This window comes from Hemitrygon akajei, chromosome 2 (genome assembly GCF_048418815.1).
Source record: "Hemitrygon akajei chromosome 2, sHemAka1.3, whole genome shotgun sequence".
Lineage (NCBI taxonomy): Eukaryota > Metazoa > Chordata > Chondrichthyes > Myliobatiformes > Dasyatidae > Hemitrygon > Hemitrygon akajei.
The window spans coordinates 179,732,268-179,741,075 of record NC_133125.1 but is presented as its reverse complement, the minus strand read 5'-3'; the positions used below and the strand labels follow the sequence as shown (position 1 = coordinate 179,741,075).

The 8,808-nt window shown below is 44.5% G+C and overlaps 1 long non-coding RNA gene across 1 annotated transcript in view; it reads left to right on the top strand.

Moving 5' to 3' along the window:
- The window catches only part of LOC140718884 (uncharacterized), a 9,913-nt gene extending 4,076 nt beyond the window's left edge, over positions 1–5,837 (top strand). The window contains exons 2-3 of the long non-coding RNA XR_012096827.1: positions 4,386–4,504; positions 5,711–5,837. This is a non-coding gene — a long non-coding RNA (uncharacterized lncRNA). The remainder of the gene's footprint in view (positions 1–4,385; positions 4,505–5,710) is intronic.
- The last annotated feature ends 2,971 nt before the right edge of the window (positions 5,838–8,808 follow it).

The following is an 8,808-nucleotide window of genomic DNA, read 5'->3' as shown; positions in this document are numbered from 1 at the left end:
GAAAGAGACCCGGATGGTATGTTGCCCCACAGGTGTAGGGATGTCGCAGGTCGGGTCCACAACATTCAAACGGGGGAAGAGTGAGCAGCCGAAGTCACGATACAGAACTGCGCAAAAGTGCTTCTCCCACAGAAGGTCAATGGTCTGGTGGACTCTCTTTCTCAGAAGTCCTGGAAGTGGAGTCTGAAACAATTTTAAGATGGAAGCAAAAGGTTGCCCTGATCAGGTGGAACTGCTGAGTTGAGCGGATCAGCTACGACCCTTTTGATCAGGGAACAGATTTATTCACCAGGTACAATTCCATGTATTAGGAATTTGCTGAGGTGTGCTGATCAGGATGTGACATGAAACAGAAAACAGCAACATACAACAATTATAAAAGTCATGTAACCATATAACAATTACAGCACGGAAACAGGCCATCTTGGCCCTCCTAGTCCGAGCTGAACGCTTACTCTCACCTAGTCCCACTGGCCCACACTCAGCCCATAACCCTCCATTCCTTTCCTGTCCATATACCTGTCCAATTTTTTTTTAAATGACAAAATCGAACCTGCCTCTACCACTTCTACTGGAAGCTCATTCCACACAGCTACCACTCTCTGAGTGAAGAAGTTCCTCCTCGTGTTATCCCTAAACTTTTGCCCCTTAACTCTCAACTCATGCCCTCTTTTGGAAAAAGCCTATCCACGTCAACTCTATCTATCCCCCTCATAATTTTAAATACCTCTATCAAGTCCCCCCTCAACCTTCTATGCTCCAAAGAACAAAGACCTTACTTGTTCAACCTTTCTCTGTAACTTAGGTGCTGAAACCCAGGTAACATTCTAGTAAATCTTCTCTGTACTCTCTCTATTTTGTTGATATCTTTCCTATAATTCGGTGACCAGAACTGTACACAATACTCCAAATTCGGCCTTACCAATGCCTTGTACAATTTCAACATTACATCCCAACTCTTATACTCAATGCTCTGATTTATAAAGGCCAGCATACCAAAAGCTTTCTTCACCACCCTATCCACATGAGATTCCACCTTCAGGGAACTATGCACCATTATTCCTAGATCACTGTTCTACTGCATTCTTCAATGCCCTACCATTTACCATGTATGTCCTATTTAAAATATTCCTACCAAAATGTAGCACCTCACACTTATCAGCATTAAACTCCATCTGCCATCGTTCAGCCCACTCTTCTAACTGGCCTAAATCTCTCTGCAAGCTTTGAAAACCTACTTCATTATCCACAACACCACCTACCTTATTATCTGCATACTTACTAATCCAATTTACCACCCCATCATCCAGATCATTAATGTATATGACAAACAACATTGGACCCAATACAGATCCCTGAGGCACACCACTAGTCACCGGCCTTCAACCTGACAAACAGTTATCCACCACTACTTTCTGGCATCTCCCATCTAGCCACTGTTGAATCCATTTTACTACTTCAATATTAATACCTAACAATTGAACCTTCCTAACTAACCTTCCACGCGGAATCTTGTCAAAGGCCTTACTGAAGTCCACATAGACAACATCCACTGCTTTACCCTCATCAACTTTCCTCGTAACCTCTTCAAAAAATTCAATAAGATTTGTCAATCATGACCTTCCACGCACAAATCCATGCTGACTACTCCTAATCAGACCCTGTCTATCCAGATAATTATATATACCATCTCTAAGAATACTTTCCATTAATTTACCCACCACTGACATCAAACTGACAGGCCTATAATTACTAGGTTTACTCTTAGAACCCTTTTTAAACAATGGAACAACATGAGCAATACGCCAATCCTCCGGCACCATCCCTGTTTCTAATGACATTTGAAATATTTCTGTCAGAGCCCCTGCTATTTCTACACTAACTTCCCTCAAGATCCTAGGGAATATCCTGTCAGGATCTGGAGATTTATTCCCTTTTATATTCCTTAAAAGAGCCAGTACTTCCTCCTCTTTAATCGTCATAGTTTCCATAACCTCCCTACTTGTTTCCTTTACCTTACACAATTCAATATCCTTCTCCTTAGTGAATACCAAAGAAAAGAAATTGTTCAAAATCTTCCCCATCTCTTTCGGCTCCACACATAGCTGTCCACTCTGATTCTGTAAGGGACCAATTTTATCCCTTACTATCCTTTTGCTATTAATATAACTGTAGAAACCCTTCGGATTTATTTTCACCCTACTTGCCAAAGCAACCTCGTATCTTCTTTTAGCTTTTCTAATTTCTTTCTTAAGATTCTTTTTACATTCTTTATATTTCTCGAGCACCTCATTTACTCCATGCTGCCTATATTTATTGTAGATCTTCCTCTTTTTCTGAACCAAGTTTCCAATATCCCTTGAAAACCATGGCGCTCTCAAACCTTTAACCTTTCCTTACAATCTGACAGAAACATAAAGATTCTGTACCCTCAAAATTTCACCTTAAAATGACCTCCATTTCTCTATTACATCCTTCCCATTAAACAAATTGTCCCAATCCACTATTTCTAAATCCTTTCGCATCTGCTCAAAGTTAGCCTTTCTCCAATAAAAAATCTCAACCCTGGGTCCAGTCCTATCCTTCTCCATAATTATATTGAAACTAATGGTATTGTGATCACTGGACCCGAAGTGCTCCCCAACACATACCTCCGTCAACACATACCTATCTCATTCCCTAACAGGAGATCCAACACTGCCCCTTCTCTAGTCGGTACCTCTATGTATTGCTGTAAAAAACTATCCTGCACACATTTTACAAACTCCAAACCATCCAGCTCTTTTACAGAATGGGCTTCCCAGTCTATGTGTGGAAAATTAAAATCTCCCACAATCACAACCTTCTGCTTACTACAAATGTATGCTATCTCCTTACAAATTTGCTCCTCTAATTCTCACTCCCCATTAGGTGGTCTATAATACACCCCTATAAGTGTTGCTACACCTTTCCCACTCCTCAATTCCACCCAAATAGTCTCCCTAGATGAGCCCTCTAATCTATCCCTCCAAAGCACTGCTGTAATATTTTCTCGGACAAACAATGCAATACCTCCTCCTCTTGCCCCTCCTTTCTATCACACGTGAAGCAACAAAATCCAGGAATATTTAGTTGCCAATCACACCCCTCCTGCAACCATGTTTCACTAATAGCTATAACATCATATTTCCAGGTATTAATCCATGCTCTAAGCTTGTCCACCTTCCTTACAATGCTCCTAGCATTAAAATAGATGCATTTAAGAAATTCTTCACCTCTTCCTCTCTGTTTATCCCTAACAATGCAATCAACTTTATTATCTTTTTCTTCCTTCTCCCTTACATCTTTGGTCTGAGCGCTCCCCTTCTCTATCACCTGCCTATCCTCCCTCACACACTGTCAACTAGCTTTCTCTATTTATGAAATAACCTCCTCTCCCCTAGTCTCTTCAAATTGATTTCCACCCCCTCAACCATTCTAGTTTAAAGTCTCCTCAGTAGCCTTAGCAAATCTCGCCGCCAGGATATTGGTCCCCCTAGGATTCAAGTGTAACCTGTCCTTTTTGTACAGGTCACACCTGCCCCAAAAGAGGTCCCAATGATCCAGAAACTTGAATCCTTGCCCCCTGCTCCAATCCCTCAGCCACGCATTTATCCTCCACCTCATTCCATTCCTACTCTCACTGTCACGTGGCACAGGCAGTAATCCCGAGATTACTACCTTTGCGGTCCTTCTTCTTAACTGCCTTCCTAACTCCCTATACTCTCGTTTCAGGACCTCTTCCCCTTTCCTACCTATGTCATTGGTACCTATATGTACCACGACTTCTGGCTCCTCACCCTCCCACTTCAGGATATCTTGGACGCGATCAGAATCATCCCGAACCCTGGCACCAGGGAGGCAAACTGTGCAAAAGTTATGAAATTTGTTTTTACTTTTGTGCCAGCAGTACAATGCAATACATAAAATTAGTACAAAACTGTGCAGAAGTCTCAGGCACCCTCGCTATATAAATGTGCCGAACACTTTTGCACAGTATTGTATTACAATGGAGAACAGCAACAGAGTGGAGAATAAAGTGTCACAGTTACAGAGAGAGTGCAGTGCAGGCAGACCATAAGGTGTAAGGCCATGACGTGGCAGATGGATGGAGAGGTCTTCAGTCCATTATATCATACAAGGGACTGTTCAATAGTCTTATAACAGCAGGATAGAAACTCTCCCTGAGCCTGGAGGTGAGCTTTGATGATTTTCTACCTTCTATCTGAAGGGAGGGGTGGGGAGAAGAGAGAATGTCCAGGGTGGGAGGGGTTTTTGATGATGTTGCCTGCTTTACTGCGGCAGTGAGAAGTGCAGACAGAGTCTTTGGTAACGAGTGTCACTGATTCCTGTCCCTGACTCTGTAGGTGTGAGTTGCCGGTTTCCCGTCCTGGAGTGGTGTCTGTCGATCTTCCTGAGGATGTGGCTGAAGGAAAGTTGAGGTATCTCAAAGTGTGGAAGGAAATGAGAGCCGTGGTTTCACCAGGTACCTTTCTCTTTCTCTGTGATTCCCCTTCACCCACTGCCCCACCTTCTGCCCTGGAATTCCAGAAACTCCAGATGCAACTCTCTACATTTATCAGTCCCCATTCCTTATCAGGCATGTGTTCAGTGTGTGCAACATTTCTGCTTGCAGTACCCATGAGCTGATATAAACAATGTCCTGAAATGATTCCTGAACCTCCCCCCCACCCCCCCCCCCACCACCTCCTGCCCCCAGGTGGTCATGCTGTGTTGAGGCTGCTTCCCTTTCTCCATGGACTGGAACACTCAACCTAGGGATACCCTACCTTTAGCAAAATATATTGCTCAAACCTTTGCCTCCAAAGAGGCAGCAGAACCCATTGCATCTCCCAAGCGATGTTTCCTCAAACAATCCACTGGTTGTCCCTTGTTAAGCAGCCCAGTGGAAGGCTTCAGGACATTTGAAGCCCAATTCAGCACAATGATTTACACTTATCAACGAAGTTAGGAGCATGTGACCATCATCAGTGATCCACATACACAACCATGGGTGATCCTCAGACTCAGTGTCTTGTTCCTGCTCTCTCCTAATAGACCATAAGACATAGGAGCTGACATTAGCCACTTGGCTCATCAGGCCTGCTCCAATGTCCCTCATCTCTCACAATACCCTTGGGCCATTTCACAGCTAGGGATGGATCTACCTACAACCGTCATAACTTCAGTGACAACCTCCATTACCTTCTGCAAAAGAAAATTCCTGAGTTTCACCACTCTCTAAGGGAAAAAAGAAATTCTCCTCCTCTCAATTCCAAAGGCCTTGCCCCATATTCTGACACTGTAATCCATAGCTCCAAGTAAAGATACCCTCTGACATCTGGAGTTGAATTTGCCCCAAATAAAATTCTAAGTTCCTCACGGGCTGCTGCGTCACTAGGAATGGATCTGTCATGGCTTGTCCCATTTAGCTTTTAAAAAGAGAACTGCAGCCACATAAAACATCATAGAATCCAGTCAGCTGGGCAGAGGAAGGGGATTGAACTGCCTGTAACAAATAAATCGCTGTGACGTTGTACGGTGTTAAAACGGACGGAGGGAGCAGTGGGGATTAAAATCTCCTCCAGGGGCTCCACACTTCCTGGGCTGAGGGAGGAGACGATGCTCATCACTGTCAGCTCAGATCCTGGCAGTTCCACCTGGTTTTCTTACTGTAACTGTTTTGTTTCAGTGCCAGAGCGGCTGACACTGGACCCGGATACAGCTGCCAATCAGCTCGTCCTCTCTCAGGATCTGATGAGTGTGAAGTACACAAGCAGCAGACAAAATCGTCAGGATCACCCGAAAAGATCTGTCAAAAAATTTTCACAGGGTTTTACACGTGGGAGGCACTATTGTGAGGTGTAAGACTAGCTGGGTTGTATGTGTCTGCAGAGTATGTAGACAGGGATGGAGACATCTACACCCCGGCAGAGGGATACGGGATAATTGGAGTCATTTTTAATTCAGTGACGATACCAAATGTCATCTCCCATCTGGAAATAAAACTCCGCAAACTGGGGGTTTACCTGGATTACGAGCGGGGCCAAGTGTCATTTTACAATGCTGACAACATGTGTCACCTCCACACTTACACAGACAGTTTCACTGAGAAACTTCATCTCATCTTAAACCCATGTGATTACGAGACAGGTGACAACTCTGAACCACTCACCCTGCTCACAACGTAACACAGTGGGACACGTTCTCCGAGGTCTCAGATTTCTCTGGACCCACTGAGCAGATCTCACTGCACCGATTCTCTGAAATACAACCAGAAAAAGCCTGAGCACTCAGCAGTGGGGAAACGTGGTTCATATTTCAGGTCCAGACCACCATGTGAGAACTGACTCTCTGCCATTGCTACTGACAGGTGAGGCTGTTTATATTGACGTCTGATCTGTAAATTTGACTCAGTGTCTCCTTCCCAGCACTGTCACACTCTCTCTCCTACCGACTGCAGACTAGGCACACGTGGTGTTAGAATACAGTGAAGTGGACTGTTCCCTGGAATTGTGATACCTGCATCTAGCAAACAGTATGAATATGTGCAGATATTCTCTGTGTTATAAACATTTAACCTGCAGAGTGAACTGACAGTGTGTCTGAGCTGGCTGAGTTGGGGAAACAGGGAATGGAATGGGAACAAAATGGGAAATGGAGGTTCAGGTTCAGCTCTGGAAGGAGGACTGGGAAGCTGTTGCCTCTCAGCTTTTGGGGATATTTCAGCTTAGTTCTGTCAGACACATGCTCTCGATAACGTACTTATCTCCATAGTGTCTCTGAAAGGCAGAGGGGCTGGTCCAATTAAACAGAGCACTCTTGAATGCCCAGAGAAGCCAAAGTGGATCTCAGAGCGTCAGTGAAATGTAGTTTGAACACATCCATAATGATTATTGATTACCTCAGCACTATTCAGAGTGTTCCATACATCCAGTAGGCTGTGTGTGAAGAAATGTACTGGGAATGCAATCCCAGGATGAGGTCTACTTTTGTCAAAGTCAAGGTGAAGTTCATTGTCACATGCACAAGTACATGTCTGCACAGGGTCAGTGAAAACCCTGCAGCAGCTTCACAGGCACACAGCATCACAGAAACAGCTTTCACAGGAGAAACTAATCAAATATAAATTGGGCGCAATATTTACAGGAAAGAACACAATATGAAGATAAAAGAACAAAGTCCATTTTTGTGCAAGTTGATCAAAGGGGTCATGTTTTGCTAATCTGGAATGATTCATGCTTTGCAAGTTGGTTTAACAACTGATTGCTGGAGGGAAGCAGCTGTTCTTGTATCTGGTGGTGTGGGATTTCAGACCTCTGTACCTCCTGTTTGATGATGGCTGTGAGAAGATGACTTGGCCTGGGCGATGCAGATCTTTGATAATAGATGTTGCCTTCTTGAGGCAGTGCCTCATGTACGTGTATACTACCATGGTGGGGAGTGGTGTGTTCTTGATGTGTTGGACAAAGTCCATCACTCTGCAGCTTCTTACATTCCTGCATGTTTGAACAGCTCTGTCAGACCATAACGCAACAAGTCAGGATACTTTCAGCAGGACATTTGTAGAAGTTTGTTAAACTGTTTCATGACAATCTGAACCTCCTAATAAAGTAAAAGACACTGACACACCTCGCTTGTGATTGTATTTATGTGCTGAGCCTAGAATAATTCATCTCATATGTTAACACACAGGAATTTGAAGTTGCTGACCCTCTCCACCAAGAGGAATTTCTCCCTTGATCCCCCCCCCCCAATGAAGACACCTTTCCAGTATCACTTTTCCAGATAATTTTCTCTTTGGTGTTTGAATTATCCACCACCACCCCTTCCCCTGACTCACTGCACCCAAAGATTTCCCAATAACTGTTTTGCATTCTGTGTTTCTAATACCCTCAGCAGGCTATCTTACCCCTCCACAGTACGGATACCTTTTCCAATGTGCCTACAGTGGTGGAGCTGAGGGTGGGGAGAGTTCACTGTGTACAGATCAGAAGGTTGGCAATTGGACAATGGATGTTGAGAATATACTTTGCAATTCCCAGTGTCTCCAGAATTCCGAATCCCAGTATGAAATGTCTCCAGATGTCAGTGGATGCATGGAGAAGGTAATGAGCTGATGAACATTGCTTTGCACAGATAATACACCTGAAGGTGTGGAGCCTGTAAAACAGGTGGGGTGGGGGTCTGAAGACTTCTAAAAGTGAGTCTACAACTACAGAGATCAATGTCTTCTTACCCCAACCCCCACCACAGACACTCCTTGTCTCTGATACCCCTGCCAAGACCCCTCCTGTGTCTCATCTACTCAGTGACAACATCAGGCTCCAGAGTTTCGGGATGACCATCTCCACAACAACAATATTTTTTTCTCCACTTTCACCAAGCTACACTGCCTCCTAGACTGGAAATGTTTCACCGACCTCTGGGTTTTCAAATCCCTCCCACAACATCACCCCCTCACTATTTTGTAATCTCCTCTAATCCAACAACTCACCGATATCTTCAGACACCCGGACTCTAAGCTTTGGGTTTCCTTCCCACAGTCTCTATGCTTCCCAACCTCCCATTCCTCCTACAACAGGAGAACATCCACATCAATCCCCAACCCCACACAGGTCTGTAAGCACCGATCTCTGAGCACCACCAACAGCCACAGACTTCTCTCCGCTCGGGTCACAATCCTGGCTGAATGGCTGGGGGACTCACTTAGAATTCCTTTGGCTGTTCCACACGGCACGAAGGGCAGACAGAAACACCAGAATCTGATGCTGTGGGGGGGGGGGGGGT